The sequence below is a fragment of the Thamnophis elegans genome, chromosome 4, assembly GCF_009769535.1.
Source record: "Thamnophis elegans isolate rThaEle1 chromosome 4, rThaEle1.pri, whole genome shotgun sequence".
NCBI classification, from domain to species: Eukaryota; Metazoa; Chordata; class Lepidosauria; order Squamata; family Colubridae; genus Thamnophis; species Thamnophis elegans.
Genome location: NC_045544.1, coordinates 120,989,920 through 121,007,113, shown reverse-complemented (window position 1 = coordinate 121,007,113; position 17,194 = coordinate 120,989,920). Strand labels below are relative to the sequence as shown.

Sequence of the window (17,194 nt, the reverse complement as noted above, 5' to 3'; positions counted from 1 at the left end):
GTTTCCAAGTTATGACCATAATGGAGCCTGTCCGTCATGGTTATAACTTGTGATGGTCGTAACTCAGGTCACCCATATGATGACCTCCTTTTATGATCCTTTTTGTGGCAGCCATTAAGCAAATTCCTTGGTCATTATGCAGACCCATGCTTCATTAGGCGGCAGTTTTACCAAGAAACAGAAATAAATGCTAGTTTTCAGCAAAAGCATCATAAAACTTGGTCACATGATGGCAGGACATTGTAAACGGTCATAAATGTGGCCTACAAGGGAAGGTGACTATCAGCACTTCACATCTACTGGCAGGCAGGCCCGTTGTAACTCTGAACAGTCACTAAAAGACCTGCCGTAAAGTCATTTTGTGATTGAAATGGCATATAGTTTGATAAATAAGCAAATATGTTCGAGAAAGGAAACATGCTCTATTGCATTCAGCCACTAATAACAAATTAGGTAGTTTGCCCTAGGGGGGGGGGGAAATTGGAGTTAATCCCTCTCAATTTTTCCCTTAGAAAAAATCCATACCTTTGAAAAGCCAAAAACCAGGTGGAAATCACACCATTGATACTTTCTTTTCCTGTATTTTGAAGATAAATTTTAAGAGGGGAAGAAACGTTTTGCTTGCTCTTTCTCCCTTATATCTAGCGCTGGTTGATATTTCTTCAATAAATACAAGTCAAGATGAAGTTAATTAAACTGTTATGTCACTGCTGTATATGTCTAATGTAATCACCTAAGGTGATGTACTAATCATTTCAACATAATTAAGCCATGTGGTGTATGATTTGAGGAAGCCTCTAGAACTGTGATGGCGAACTTAGGGGCACACATGCCTGAGGTGGCACCCAGAGCCCTCTCTGTGGGCATGCGCATGCCGCCTCCAGCTCTTTTGGTTTCCAGGGCACACATGTGCGCGCCAGCCAGTTGGTCTTCGGGTTTCCAGCACGCGCACCTGGGGGCTGTTAAAGCACCCAGCCCCGTCCTAATTGTGACTGTTGTGGATTTCAAAATTGTTTGTATTGTCTTATTTATTCCCTCCCCTGTTTATTGTGAGCCGCCCGGAGTCCTTCGGGAGTGGGCGGCATACAAAACCAATAAACCAAACCAAACCAAACCTGTGCGCGCCCATGCACGTGCTCTGTTTTGGGCACTCAGTGCCGAAAATATTTGCCATCACTGCTTTAGAACAATGCCTCTCAATTTAGCAGCTTGAAGTCATGTGGACTTCAACTCCCAGAATTCCCCAGACACCATAATTATATGAGAAATTATAGCACAATTTCTTCCTTCTCCCCATTACTCCAGTAATAGCAGTGGACTTATATACCGCTTCATAGGCCTTTCAGGCCTCTCTAAGCGGTTTACAGAGAGTCAGCATATTGCCCCCAACAATCTGGGTCCTCATTTTACCCACCTCGGAAGGATGGAAGGCTGAGTCAACCCTGAGCCGGTGAGATTTGAACCGCTGACCTGCTGATCTAGCAGTAGCCTGCAGTGCTGCATTTAACCACTGCGCCACCTTGGCTCTTAAATTCAGTATAAATTCAGCATTCTTAATCCCTCAGCAGTCAGGCAGAACATACAGGTAGTCCTCGATTTACAACAGTTTTTTGGGTGACAATTTGAAATTACGACAGCACTAAAAAAAAAAGCAACTTATGGCCGTTTTTTACATTTATGAAATCAGTTGCACAGATTAAAAATGTCCTTTTGCATCCTGAATGACCAGTGCCTTATTTGACTTTTCTTTTTCTGAGCTCAGCAACCCCAATATTGTCTCACAGAAAAGGGAAGACTAACAAATAGCACTTTTTAATAGAATTAGAATAAACTGCATCATGGAGCAGAATTTGGGTACTTGATGTTTTTCAGGTATTTTAACCTATAAGTCCCATAATTCCCTGTATTTGGGTTGTGCTGGCTGGGTCTGACTTTATATTTTGTTTTGGTTCACAAGAAGATTTTAAAAAATCAAGATTGGTAAAGCCCAGGCCCCCTTTTATACAAGCATTGCATGCACCACACACATAAAAGAGGGACAGGATTTTAATTACACTGTCATGACTGCCATCTTCATATTTTAAACACAAACATACACACACACACACAGACACACACACACACACGTTTGGTCTAGTGGTTAAGGTACCAGTATTTAAAGAACAAGATAAGTTCTAGTCTTGCCTTAGGCATGAAAACCAGATGGATGATCTTAGGACAGTCACTCTCTTGAGTGACTCGAGTGACCAACCTTTGGATTGTTGTTGTGGGGAAAATAGGAGGAGGAAGGTATCATTGCTGCCTTAAGTTATTTATAAAGATAGAAAAGGCAGGTTATAGGTAGTTAGTTAGGTAGGTATGTAGGTACAGTGGTGGGTTCCTACCAGTTCAGACCAGTTCGGCAGAACTGGTAGTGGTTTGGCAGCCTGGGTCGCTGGAACTGCAGCAACTCAGGCCTGCCATGCCCCCAAACTGGCTATCCGGGGGCGCCATAGACACTGCCATCTTGTTTTTCAGTTCTGCGCATGCACAGAACATTTTTTTATTGCACTGCGCATGTGCATGCAGCATGCAGGTCGCACACATGAGCGACCCGGCACTACTGCCTGCCAGAACCCAGCTCTGGATAGGTAGGTAGGTAGGTAGGTAGGTAGGTAGGTAGGTAGGTAGGTAGGTAGGTAGGTAGGTAGGTAGGTAGATAGATAGATAGATAGATAGATAGATAGATAGATAGATAGATAGATAGATAGATAGATAGATAGACAGACAGATAGATAGATAGATAGATCATTAAGCTCTTGCTTTCAGCCATCTTTTCTCAAGGTCAAAAAGCATTGTTCTGTCCATTTGTCCTCTCAGGCAGTTTTCAGTGATTCTGCCAGCTGCTCTACAATTCTTCATATGTGTCCTACCTTGACCCAGTCTTTCATAAACAACGGCACAAAGAATTGGACCAATACTTAAAATGGGATTTGAAAAAAAAAATCATATTTCCAATTTACCATTCTTAATTTGCTAAAAGAGAACATACTGGCCTTCAAAACTTCTGAGTTGTATTGGAGGGACTGGAATTAAAATAAAACTTACAGTATTACCATATTTAATAGTCCACTTATAACAGTCTATGTTTTTGCTGAATTGTTTGAAGATATTCTGCCACAACTCTTAGTAATTAATTCTACCGTGGCTTTCTTTGGATTATTCCCCAACAACTGTCTAACTTTGCAACATAATAAATTAATTCACTTGTTTTTGTTAGGTGCCCGTTTTATAAATAGCAAAATAAAAAGGACACTTTTATTTAGAGTGGTTTAGCAAATCCTGCTTCAAGCATAGGGCAGATTTGAAAAATTATGTGGTTCTTTTCAATCTTGCTATTTTATTTATGGATTTAAGTAATAGAGTTAATAGCATTGGCTGAAAAATTAACACAACGGCACAGACTCTTGACGAATGAGACTGAGGGAACATTTTTTTCATCTTTAGTGGAAATGTGTAAAAGTTAGAACATTGGGATCAAGTATGTACTTTGATGCAGTAGACTTTTAAAATATATGTACAATTGAAATCCGTGGTATTTCCTTTTGGCTTAAAGGACAAGCAAATGGAGACATTTTATGGAACTTTGCTATTATATATGTTAACTGCAGCAAATGTTTTATATGCTCAAAGATGGAAAGATTTACAAATAATGTATTATTCGGAGTATAAAATGCACCTTTTTCCCTCAACAAAGAGGCTGAAATCTGGGTGCGTCTTACACATTGAATACAGCATTTGTTGCCGCCTGAAACCCCGCGACCATCACCAAAATGGTGGTGCATAACCTTTAGGAGGCTTTCAGAGTGTTCCTGGGGGCTGGGGAGGGCAGAAATGAGCGAAAAACAGGCATTTTTTTGCTCCCCCCCCCCAAGTCCCCAGGAGCACTCTATAAGCATCCTAAAGGTTTTACATGCTCTTTTTTTGGACAAAAACCAGCCCTTTTTTGTAAGAAAAGGGCCGTTTTCAGGAGGCCTGCAGAGTGCAAAAACAGGATTTTTTTAAAAAAAATTGCCTCTTCAAAATCTTCGTGCCTCTTATACTCCGGTGCGTCTTATACTCCGAAAAATACGGTATATACAATGGGAAGAATGGAGAGTGAAGTTGGTGGAATTGACAGAAATGGTGGAATTGACAGACTTAAAATAAAATTCTTTGACAGATTTTATTTCTACGGTACTTGGAAACTGTTTTTGAATTTTTTGCAAAAAACTGAAAGAAATTAAAAGTTGTTTTGGGGATTTGATGATTAGAACTATATGGCATTATGGAAACAGTATAGACAAATGTTAATCTTAGAGTAAAGTTTGACACATTTTTTTTACTTATATGAGTACCAAAGAAAATTGGAAGGCATTGTTTTTCTATTTTGCTTTCTTTTTTGCACTTTTTCTGAGCATTTTTTATTTCAAATCTTTTTTATGTTTATCTTTGAAATGTTTTTTTAAAATCAATAAAGTTATATAAGAAGAAAATAATTTTTTAACTGAGGATTGTTTTGTTCACATTTTGTCTCAGTTTTTAACTAAACCAGTAAAATAGTTTGTAATAGATTGGGTCATCTTTTTGAGCAGAAATAGTGAACACAGATATTTACAACTTCACATCCATCTAAAGTATTCAAACACATTTCCTCATGCTAAATTGTATTTCTTTCCCCCATCACACCTTTTAAACTTCATTATTATATTGTTTTGAACACTGTCACTCGTTGATATACCGTGAGTCTTTTTAAAAATAAAAACACCAGGCAAAGCAGAAGAGCCTTCAAATAGGATATTAATATCACTTCTAGTAAAATGAGAGAGCCTATGGATTTGAAGGTAGAAACTACCTTCTCTCTTCCCAACTAGAGTAACCAAGTATGGAAGGACAGTCCTTTACTAGAAGGGATAATCAACTGAGCAAAATGCCGAGAATAAAGAACAGAGCCTTGTTAAAGAAATAAAATGAGGTTCATGGGGGCATATGACGGAATAGTCAAATGAAAAGCCTTTTCCATTAGCAACTAACCTGGTGCCTTCAGGAAGCTTACAAGTTGATCAACATCAACCCTTCCTAGATGTTTTCCCTTAGCAACTGATATTCAGGAATGACCTGTCCCTGTAAATGCAATTCCTGCACTAAAAAAGTATCCCACTTAGATTTCCCCCAGTCCCTATTAAAGCCACTTTTCTACTTAGCTCAATACAGGTAGTCCTTGACTTACAACAATTCATTTAGTAACCGTTCAAAGTTACAACAACACTGAAAAAAGTGACTTATGACTGTTATCACAGTTACAACCTTTGCAGCATTCTCATGTTGATATGATCAAAATTCAGATGCTTTGCAACTGGTTCATATTTATGATGGCTGCAGTGTCCCAAGGTCACGTGATCACCTTTTCTGATCTTCTGTCAAGCAAAATCAATGCCAGAGTCACTCAACAACTGGATTACTAACTTATCAACTGCATGATTCACTTAATAACTGAAAGAAAGATTCTGAGGGCAAAACTCCCTTAACAAATGTCTCACTTAACAACAGAAATCAATTGTGGCCATAAGTTGACCATAACCTATATACTGTATGCATTTTTGTCACTTTGTTTCATTTTCATACTGCCCTCCCTAAATAATTCAAGTTAGTTTACATTAATTTTTAAACTATTTAAAAATAAAACCAGATAGAATAAAATTAGTGTACACCCCATATTAAAAGGACTAAAGGTGACAAAATCAGGGGGGAAAATGATGTGTCTGTGGGTCTCTTAAAGTCATCTAAAGAAGACAGACATTTGCTATCTATCAGGCATGTCTTCTGCAAATCAGGGTCAGAGAAGTCCTCCTCCCTAGTTGATGAGACAATCTGGTCACACTTGAAGGACTTCTTTTGGTGATGTTCACATGCAGGGGCATCATTTAAACTAAAGCATTTTCTTAGATGAGTTACGCCTAAGCTACCTAGGGTTTTAAAAGTAATAACTAGCACTTTATTTTTTGCCCCCCAAATATCTGAAAAGCCAAGATAATAGCTGAAGAACAGGAATTATAATATAGCTTCCCTAAATTGTTCTAAAAATCAATCTATCATGTTTTCAATTGAATTTTCGGTACTGCATGCAAAGGCAGTCTTCTATAGGACATGTGACAGAAATACATGCTGCAGTAGTATACAGTAAAATATATCTGAATATACTGGTATCAGTGGTGGGTACCTACTGGTTCGGCCTGGTTCAGCTGAACCGGTAGTAGCTTGGCAGCCTGGGTTGCAGGAACTGGCAGCGACCCAGGCCTGCCATGCCCCTGAACTGGTTCTCCCAGCGGCACCTATGTTTTTTGCTTCTGTGCATGTGCAGAGCAATTTTAGTTATATTGCGCATCAAGCGTACATTAAGCGTGCATCACACGTCCATGGCGCACCCCTGAGAAACTGCTAGTAGTCTCTGCCGGAACCCACCCCTGACCAGTATGTGTTACCTCGCCTGAGGTAATTCTCTTCATGGAATCGACACAACTGAGGTTGTGACAGAGTTATGATTGGTGATAAAGTCTTAGTCTCATCTTAAAAAGTGGGATGTGACCAGTGTCCAAAAGCATTCTCAAACTATCTGCCTATTTTTTTTTCTGGGGAATATAACCTATCCAGAAAAAGAGAATCTGTCCCAGCTATCAGATCATGATGACCCTTCATCTTCATCTTTTTTGGATTCAGGTTCAACTATTATCTTTCATTAATCCTATTATTGCTAGTAGATGGACATTTACTAATACCTAAGCTAATAGCCAAGATAAGCGACATAAGGAAATAAAGATGGTCATTCAGATGAAAATTCTTGATGATCTCTCCCAATGTCAAAAAGTATTGGAAATGCAATGGAGCCTTGAGAGATTCCATATAAGTGCCACCATTATGAAGAACAACTGGCACCAAGCGGCACAGCATGAGAGCTCCATGAAAGAAGATAATGGAACCATTGCAATGTACTGTATTCCCACTTCTCACAAGTGATCCAGAAAACTATGATGGCCAAGTTTATTGAAAGTTACTAAGGAATCCAAGACAACCAAGACAGTCACACTGTCTCTCTATCAGTGTCATTTGTTGAAGGTCATCTATTCTATGAGGTCAGAGAATGTCTTCTCAGTCTCCTAACCCTACTGTAAAACTGGTCTGAAGTAAATCTTAGTGTTTCTAAACCATGGCAAGTTTAAGATGTGTGGACTTCTACTTCCAGAATTCCCCAGTTAGGGGAATTCTGCAAGTCAAAGTTTACACATTTTAAAGTCACCAAGATTGAGAAACGCCAGTCTAGATATTTCCTGCAAGAACTCTTGAAGTTGATTAGCCATTATCTTCCCTAACCCCTTTCCCTCTTCAGATCAGAGGTGGGTTCATCCTGGTTTGGCTGAACCGGTAGTGGATTCAGGCCTGGTTCGCACCACCGGCAGCGACCCAGGTCTGCCACACCCCCGAACCAGTTCCCTCGCTGCCGCTGGGCCATTGCTATTTTGGTTTTTAATGACTGCATATGTGCAGTTCACCACAAATTGTTCTACACATGGGCAAAGAACAATTTACATTGAACAGCGCACGCTCATGTGCGGGTTGCAAACCGGTAGAAAAACCGGCAGCAACCCACCCCTGCTTCAGATATGTATAACCATTATTTCCTTTAAACAAGGAAATACCCTCCTCTCTCTGTGATGCATTACTGTTGTCTTCTAAGTCAATTCTCACAACTCCTTACACAACAAGGTCACCCTTATCCGGCATGGATCTAAAGAATGAGTGGCAAGCTAATCCACCCCAAGCGATGCCATATCCTCAGGAATAACATGCTGAACATAATCCAATGAATGAGAATCATTGGACCCTCTCTTAGCTGACTCTGCGAAAATACTTGTCAACTCATGTGCAAAAGATTTTATCAGAAAACAGCTAATTTGAAAATCACATTAAGACACTGTTTCTGGGAGCCAAGGAGCTTGAATGAAACTGTTAATTTTCTAGCAAGGCTCTGCTAGAAGCAAATCTGTTGATCAATACGGGCATAATAAACTTGAAGTCCCAAGGCTGCATTTAGCCTCCTATAAAAACTGACGTTTGTCCCTCAAGTCACCTCTAATCATAACTGCTGAGAATTGGAGCAGTTCCCACCCCTTCCAAATCGCTAAGCAAAGGGTCATCTATCCTTCCAATATGGCTTCCAAAGTCATAATAAGAGTTTGGTGACATCATACGACCTAGAGAAATAGGAATTAAGAAATAAGAATTTCTTACAGAGAAATTCTTCCTTTCCACCAGGCCAACCAGTGAGTGATGCGTTGCTGAAATTGCACATTGTTTAAGCACTACTGTTCATTCTTTACTTTACTTTTCCTTTTTTTTTTTTTGTGCTGGGATCCTGAAGTTCCAGTCTGCACATCATGAGAAATCTTTATTGTAGGGATGGAGAGTTTTTCCCAATTCTTCCAAAAATCATGGTTCAGGAGAACATAAATATTTTTGTTTCATTCGCCTTTAGGTTTTATTTTAAATTTACAGAGTTAACATAATCACCTTAGAGTTACGTTTTACATTCTCCTACATATTAAAGGTATCATTAATAGGTAGGAGCACGTACATCCAAGGAATTTGTATGCTGCATATGGCTCTAATACTTCAGGTCATATAAATCTGTTTTATGCTACAAATAAGATTTAAATACTCTTGCTTTATCATCTATATATCTTTGGGGGAGGGTTTTTTTCCCCTTTGTAGGGGAAAAATGCTCTAATAAAAAAAAAAAATCTGTTCCTTTCCAAGCTCTGGGATATCTTATCTGTTTGGGCAGGAGGGTGTGGGGGTATTTAAAAAAACTAAACAGAGTTAGACCTCATTAGCAATATCAGGACACCATCAGGAAATCAAAGGCTGTAGGGCAGACCAGGAACTTGACAAAAATATCTTGAAGGAAAGCAAGGGCAACCATTTTTTAAAGCAGCTGCCAGGAAAACTTCATGAACATGTCCACTTTACTAAATTACTAAGAGTTGAGTTTGACTAGAAGGATTCGTAATTCTTTTCTACCAAGTTAAAATTGTAACTGGGTAACAAGTAAAGATACCTAAAGGCTATCCCCAAACTTCAGGGGGGCTGCATATGGCTTCCAAAACTTTAGATTGCATACTTTGGCTCTAAAGCATACTCTTTCCTCTTAACAGGTGCGTCTTGAGTATTTTTCTTAGGGAAACAGTGTTCCAGTGCCTTTTCTATGCCCTGCAAAAGGCCACATGTCTCAAAATGCCAGAAGCATGTTTAATATTGGGAGAAAGTGTATCCTCCATTTATGTCAAGCCTTTGGTGCTCAGAGGCACTCTGCTTTGCAGCACAGTTTCAGCTGAAACAGACCGGCCTCCTGACCTTACCGCGGGACGTGTGAAATAGCCAAAGTTTTTCACAGTTTGTCTTTGCATGGCAGGAACGTGTGGGAAGCGTATGCCAGGATCACAAGGCAAGCACATGCTGAGCAGCCGAGAGCAATGACACATCCATGCACCCAAGAAGCAGATGTGCTCCCACAAAGGGAGGCAGCAGCAACATCCATCAGCTGATCTGCAGCACCTGTATTATGTGCTAGTAACATGCACAGACTGCAAATGTGGATGTTAAACTGGAGCACATGGTCATTATGGATTCATGAAGTTGGGCACAGTACAATTTTGCTTCTAAATGTGCATTTCCACTTTGCCTTATTTTCTTTCCCCTCCCAAAAGGACTAGGGAACTGGAACCAAAAGCTTTTGGGATCCAACACTGAGCCCAAAGCAACCATGTTAACAGAGGTTTACATAGAAGACTAATTCATCCATCTGACCCAGGCCATGAACCAGAGAGCAAGCGCCTCCTAATAACTCCAGTAACTGAGTTAAGCTGCATGCAGTTGAAACTCTTCCCAATGTTCATCCCAAGCATACCTGATGGGATGTTACAATGGTACCAAACTGACACTCCCACTGCCTGATCTTTGCCACACCACCAAATATTCAGCCATTCTCAAAAAGGTGCACAAGAAAATGAGGAGGGGGGAAGGGATTAGGAAGAAACGTATATAAACACCCAAGAGGCACTTGTGGGATACATACCACAGAAGGAAGGACATACTGGGGGTAACCGGAAGAGCCCCACTAGCATTTTAGTAATTTAGCCATAGCACCTGTGGTGTGAAAAAACAGGGGAAGGAAGTGGACACCCAGCCCAGTGTTGTTTTTTTAACCTCGGAAACTTTAAGATGTGTGGGCTTCAACCTGTCTGGCTGAGGAATTCTGGGGACTGAAGTCCACACATCTTGGAAGTTCCCGAGGTTGAAAAACATTGGCCTAGTTAGTACAAGAACCTGCTCCATTCCCATCAGCGGTCCTGACTCCGCAGCCAAGCATTTTTCTAAAGATCCTTAAGGTACGCTTCCTCCCCTTGCTTGATTTAACGTAGCCTCCTCCTCAAGTGACCTGCTTGCTGAGTGTTGAATTCCTCCTTGGTTGGTCCAAGCTCTCCCCCCCCACTCTGGTTTCAGCATCTCCTTGATGGCAAAGTATGCTTTTCCTAACACTCCAACAGAAGCCACAATTTTGTCGTGTGCCCCCCCCCCCGCCCAAAAAAATCCATTTTGGGAGAGTTTAAGGGGGGGGGGGAAGCAACAGCAGAAGAAAATGACAGCGAGAGTTTTCTTGTGGTGGCATTTCGAGTCACTGTCACGGGATCGTCCGTTGCCTTCCTTCCTTCCTCCCCCCCCCCCCCGCCGCCGCCACCAGGCGACTCAATCAGCAATTGCTGAGCCTCGTCCCTGGCTTCGCTAAGGCGAGTCGGCTCTTCCCCACAAACCCCCGTGGAAGCCGGGAGAATGTTGGGAGACCACAAGGAAGAGCCCACGGGACCCCTGCCAGCCACCCACCCCCAAACCTCACATTCTTCCAGGTGTGCAGTTGTAACTTGGCCCTTTCCCCTGGCATTTCGACATCCCCCTCACCTACAAGCAGGTACCTGGTTCACCTGCGCTGCTCCCTCCTGGCCCATCCATCAGCCTGGCTGTTGTCAGGTGAAAGGGTCCCTTTTCTTTCTCAACACCTTTTCTCTCTCTCCTTTCCCCCCCCCCCCAAAAAAAAAAACCCCGGACATCCCTTACCTTGCAGTGATGAGCACGCCAAGGACACTCTTCCCCCACTGTGCAATGTCTCTGGTGACGGATCCTAAATCCTTGAAATCCGTGGGGGGGCCGGCTGGCTGTAGAGAAGGGGAAATATTCCATTCAGTAGTCCCACCCTGATCTTGGAAGATTACGAGGGGGGGGGGGCTGGGGGGAGAAAACTGCGATCGCGGACGCGGGGATTGGGGGGGGGGAAGAGAAGCCTACGGCTACTTGTAGGCAAGAGATCCGAAGGGACTCCGGGTGGAGGCAGAACGGCTGCTTCTGCAATTCAAGGGACGGCTGCTTCCTCCCGTCCTTTCGGGATATAAAAATATAAACGGAATGTGCTCTTCTCGCTTCATTGGGTAATGCAGAGCAGAAGTGTGTTTCGGGAAGAGCGCTTTGTGTGTGTGTGTGTGTGCGTGTAAGGAAGGAAAGGGGAGGGGGGGTTAGGAAATCTCCTGCTACTGCCTGCTGGAGATCCACTGGGTCACAAAGCCTGACGGGTTCCGGCTAACTTTGAAAGAGAAGGAAGCAACGGAACATCCTCGGGAGTTTGGAGAAATCCTATGAGGCAGAGAGACGTGTCACGCGGATTGGGATGGGCAGGGCCTCCCTTGACCCAATTGCCAGGCACTTCATCGGGTCCTCCTTAGATTTAAATCCTGCCTTTTCTCGAGAGGTTTTCCAGGTAGCTTCCACAACGACCTTTCTTTTATCTTATTACCTGCACAACAACCTTGAGAAGTAGGGTTGGACCAAGAGAGTTTGTCTCCCTGGGACCTGTGCACTCCCTTAACTGCTACTACACCACATTGGTTCTCCTGGGAGAAAGTGTATGGTAGGGGGTGAGAAAGGATGTTCCTGGGATTTCTGCTACACTGGGGAATTGAAAGTTGTGCTGATTTTAGGGATTTAAAAGATGGTCTCTCTGACCATGGAATTAAAAGAAAGAGAAGAATTGGATTTCTATAAAATATGGAATAGAATTTATAAGTGGCTAGGAAGCCAGAACAGGAAATAGAAGTCTCTTGTGTTTTTTTCTCTTTAAACTAGTATTGAATAAAAATTAACCAAAGTTAATAATTACTATCAAACTTAAAATATTGACCACAATGTAAATAAAATAGTGATATGAACAATTAACATTATTACAAGTGTTAGTACAACTGTTATTACACTATTACAGAAGTTAATATCGATAGGAAGGCAATGGAGAATTACAAAGGCTAAACATGAATGCCAATACAGAAGGCTGTATAACTATGTTATATTGTTATGTTTGTCTTGTCGTTTATTTTTGTATGTGCCCCCCCCCCCGTTTTTAAAGGTAAAAAGGTTCAATAAAAACTATTTTTTTTTAAAAAAATTGTCTCTCTTTTTAAAGGCAACTGGCTGCATAGGAATGAGAGTGCCATAGCAGATGGGTGGCATCCATGAAAGTAATAAAGCATAGCATGCTTACTTACCTGTGGTTGGCTAATTAAATCACAACTGATGTAGTGAATCATGGAATTGGAAGGGATCCTTCTGCTACTGTATGTCCAAGAAAACCAATCAAACAATCTCTGAGAGATGACTGAAGAGCTTCTGCTTAAAAATCTCCAGAGATGAAGAACCCTTCATTTCATTTGGCGAGGCACTTTGTTGTTGTGTAGATCTTACAATAAGGAAGTTTTCCCTTATATTAAGTGAACTACAATTAACTGTAGCTTGTGCACATTCTTTCTGATCCTATTTCTTTTCCTGTTTCTGACCACTTTTCCCAGGCATTTTAACTACTTGAACAGATCACCCTAACCATGAATGGTGAATATACATGTCCCAGGATAAAGTTGCAGGATCCAATATGGATTTGTCACCGGGACCAGAGCTTTTAGTCTTCTGAGCTTTTGGACTCGTGCTGGAGCCCATCCTCAGGGAACTTCTCTCTAGCAGTGTGTGACTTTGGGCTATTCTGTGCAAAGGTGGTATTCAGATGGTTCTCTCTGGTTCAGGTGAACCGGTAGCAGCGGCTGCAGGAGGCTCTACCCTGATGTAATGCGCGAGCACTACGCATGCACAGAAGGCGGTGCACATGCGCAGATGAGGCATGTGCGCTCACATTTGCAAACCGGTAGGAAAGGAAAGTGAATCCCACTTCTGATTCTGTGTGTGGTTTTTTTTTTAATTGAAAATTTAAAAAAAAGCTTTTCCAAATATTTACCTCCCCTCCCCACCCGGACCCAACCCCCCCTTCCCCCCCCCCCCCCCGACTTCCCATAACAAATACAGGGTATAAATCTTTAACAAGCATATACTAAAATAAACTTAAAGAAAGTTAGTATCATCTTTCATTTGAGCTTTAACTCCTCTTTTGTTAGGCTAACACTAAACAGATTATATCATTCCTCGCTTTTTCAGTCATAAACTATCTGGAATTTCTTAGTCCCATATTTATTTTGAATATAGTCAATCCATCTTCTCCACTCCAGTTTATATTTCTCGTCTGAGTGATCCTTAAGGTATGCTGATATTTTAGCCATCTCTGCTAAGTTTGTTACTTTTAATGTCCATTCTTGAATAGTAGGCAAATCTTCCTTCTTCCGATATTGCGCCACCAGCAGTCTTGCTGCCGTTATTAAGTAAAAAATCAAATTAGTCTCTATAACAGCATAATCAGTAGTTATACTTAACAGGTCTGTGTGTGGTTTTTATAGGGTGCCTGTTGTGTGTGGCTTTTTAGTTGTTTAGCACAAGTCCGAAAGCTGAGAAGACTAAACTTCTGGTCCTGATATCTGACCCAGATTGGATCCTTCAGCCAAACTTTATAGGAGATATCTTTAAGCGCCTATGTCATATTTACCACTCTCCTCAGTATTCTTCAGGAAATGAGGATCCCAGAATTATACATATACTTACTATATATAGACTCACAACCATAACTGGGACTGAAATTTCCATTGCTAAGCAAGACAGTTGTTATGTGAGTTAAACCCGATTCTATTACCTTTTTTTGCCACGGCCGTTAAGTGAGTCACTACAGTTCAGTAAATCCAGATTCGCCCATTGATTTTGCTTATCAGAAGCCAGCTGGGAAGGTTGCAAAGGCAAACCATAAGACCCTTGTTGTTATTGTTAGTTGTGAAGTTGTGTCCAACCTATTGCGACCCCGTGGACAATGTTCCTCCAAGCCTTCCTGTCCTCTATCATCAGTCCATTTGAGAATGAAATGACTGGATGGAATCACCGAAGCTGGCGTAAGCTTAAATGGACTCCAGAGATGATAGAGGACAGGAAGGCCTGGAGGAATATTGTCCATGGGGTCGCGATGGGTTGGACACAACTTCGCAACTAACAACAACATACTATAAACAAAAGATAGATTGTGGCATTCATGGCCCTGGAACCTACATGTGTGTCTGAGCAGTAGTTTATTTAATTAGATTCTACTTTGTCCGTTGAAGAGCACACCAATACACCATTCTGAAGCCCATCTCCTATGGGTTTGTCAAAGAGGAGGTTGGAAGTTAACAATAATTGTCTCTGGCTTTTGTGATTCCAGCAGACTTTGTTCCTTCCCAAAACCAATAGGTCTCTGCTGACCTCCAGGATTTGTTTCCAGCACCATAAACTTACTGCAAGTAGCTTCCTTCATTTCAAGAGCTGCCCATCGGTCCACCAATGCTATAGATGAGATCTACGTTCACCTGGTTGCTTTCTTCCATGTTAGCATCACTGTTATCTCTTGGGATGGCCAAAGATTACCCAAAGCAGATATCACTTCCCAGCGTGGTCCAACGTATGTCCCTCAAGAGAAAGTTACACAAATTTTCATCTAGGGGTGAGCTCTTGGATCTCAGCACTTTTTGCAGATGCATGCCTATCCACCCAAACTGCACCATTAAACTTCGACCTAAAAATGCCAAAAAATGGTGCTTTATGCTGGTCCTTCCCAAAACACTCTGTTACTCTTTAAAAAAAGCCAGGATGCATTTAAACCAAGCTCATCACCTGTGACATGAGAGCATGCAGTTTTCCAGACCACAATATGGATGTTTTATTTGTTATTTGTGCTTGTATGCTGCCCTTCTCGCCTAGGTATCTTGCTTGCCATTGCTTTCTCTCAGGATATTTTAGTCTCCAGCCACATACTTATTAGTCCTGACTCCTGAGCCTCCTTAACTGAACCCTAAGTCAGCCAGGTGCTACTACACCACTGAGAAAGTCTCTTAAGCATCCCCCTCTCTCACCACGAATGCCTTTATATGCCACTGACTGTATATATAACAAGACTGCATATACTGTAGAACCACTGTTTATAACAGTAGGCAGATTGCAACAAAGAAATCCACAGAGCTCTCAGAAATGGAAAAAAAATGGTGTATATGTGTGATTGAAAATTGATATCTGCCTATCATGGCAGAATAGTGTAAAAGACAAGATCTTGATGGAAGGGCCCTTTGACTCCCACGATGGATGAATGGCTGCAAAAATTGATGGAGTTAGCAGAGATGGTTCAATTGACTGCTTTGATTGAAGGGAAAAAAAGCCACCACTTTTGTTTCTACTTGAAATTTGTTTCTGGACTTTGTGCTTGAGGTGGGGGAAAAAATGAAACTTTGATTTTGGCTTTTACCGATTAGATAGGTTTCTTGTTATAGAAATGGCTAGTTTGCATTACTAGGTAAAAGTAAAAAGTTGAGATAAATATATAGGATGTTATGGTACAATTATGAAAATAATGTCTATAACTATGTCGTACAACATTATGTATTTAAAAGAGATTGTAATTGTAATTGAATAAATGTATGAAGATTATAAATGTATGATTAAGAGAATATTGGTTATAATCAGGGTGTATAAAACTATGTATATTCAAAAAGGACTAGATACAGCCAGTACACTGCCGCTGCAAAACTAGAAATGTGAGGTGTTATAAAGAAAAATGTACAATAAAAATATTTATTAAAAAAAGTAAAAAGTTGAGGTTTGATACGATTGTATTTTCTACTGTACTAAAGGAAAGTCAATGCCGTTTTTTTTCTTTCTGCCTTTTGCCCTACACTTTTCCCTTCCTTACTTTCTCACTATTTTCTTTTGTATTTTTAGTATTTTATATTGTAACTAATAAAAAATAAAACTATAAAAAGAGACAAGATATTGAATAAAATTGTCAACCATTTGCCTAGAAGCATAATGGGGTCCCCCCCCCAAAAAAGGGGAGCTGTGTTGGTTAGGGAAAAAAGCAAGTCATTTGTAGACGATCACAATGTATATATGTGTGGATGTGGATGCCTCTGTGAGTGGGAGAGAGAGAGAGAGGGAGAATTTATCCCCCCCCCCCCAGTTCTCCCACTGGAACCATAAAGGGGAAAATGTCTAATTCTTCAACAACCTTCAGTGACTGCATAGCTACAGCTGCTGATTTGAAGTCAACAGCACAAGATGGTAAACCAGAAGGCTGGGATCACAAGATGATTTGAGACAAGGAAGGGGGGAGATGTCGGGTTCATGAAAGCCTTTAGGGGAGCTAGATAAGGGTGGGGGGAATCACAAAGCGACTGTGGGAAGCCAGGCATTTCAACCGTATTGCACAAAGCTGGAAAGCAGAGACAGTGCCACAGGGGGAATCCTTTGTGGCAACAGCTGCTGCCTGCATTTTTCTTTCTTCCGGCGAGATCTTCCAGCTACCAGGGCAGGAGGTGACAGAAGCTTGGGGCATTCGGCAGGCCATTTCCAAAGCATGTTGTGTCACATAAAACCAGTCGCAACACTTCGGGGTGTCAATAGGACCTGTTCACAGAGACAAGCACACTATCTGGCCTTGCCTTTCTTTAAATGCTTTGTTGGTTGTTGAACAACGCAAAAGTCAAGACAAAAACTAAAAATACAGAATTCGAAACAAGAAAATGAGCTGAAAATAAATGCCAGCACCAACATTGGGAATGAATTTGTGCATATGAACACATATGTAACCTTCAGCAAAAAAAATTTAAGCCTTCAGATAAAGCTACAGTCTATAGCT

At 41.3% G+C, this 17,194-nt stretch overlaps 1 protein-coding gene across 1 annotated transcript in view; it reads right to left on the bottom strand.

Annotated features, from left to right (window-relative positions):
- RASL10B (RAS like family 10 member B) overlaps positions 1–11,731 on the bottom strand; it is a 54,683-nt gene extending 42,952 nt beyond the window's left edge. Inside the window, exon 1 of the mRNA XM_032217168.1 lies at positions 11,185–11,731. The gene's annotated coding sequence lies outside the window, so the exon portion shown is untranslated. The remainder of the gene's footprint in view (positions 1–11,184) is intronic.
- Between the last annotated feature and the right edge of the window lie 5,463 nt (positions 11,732–17,194).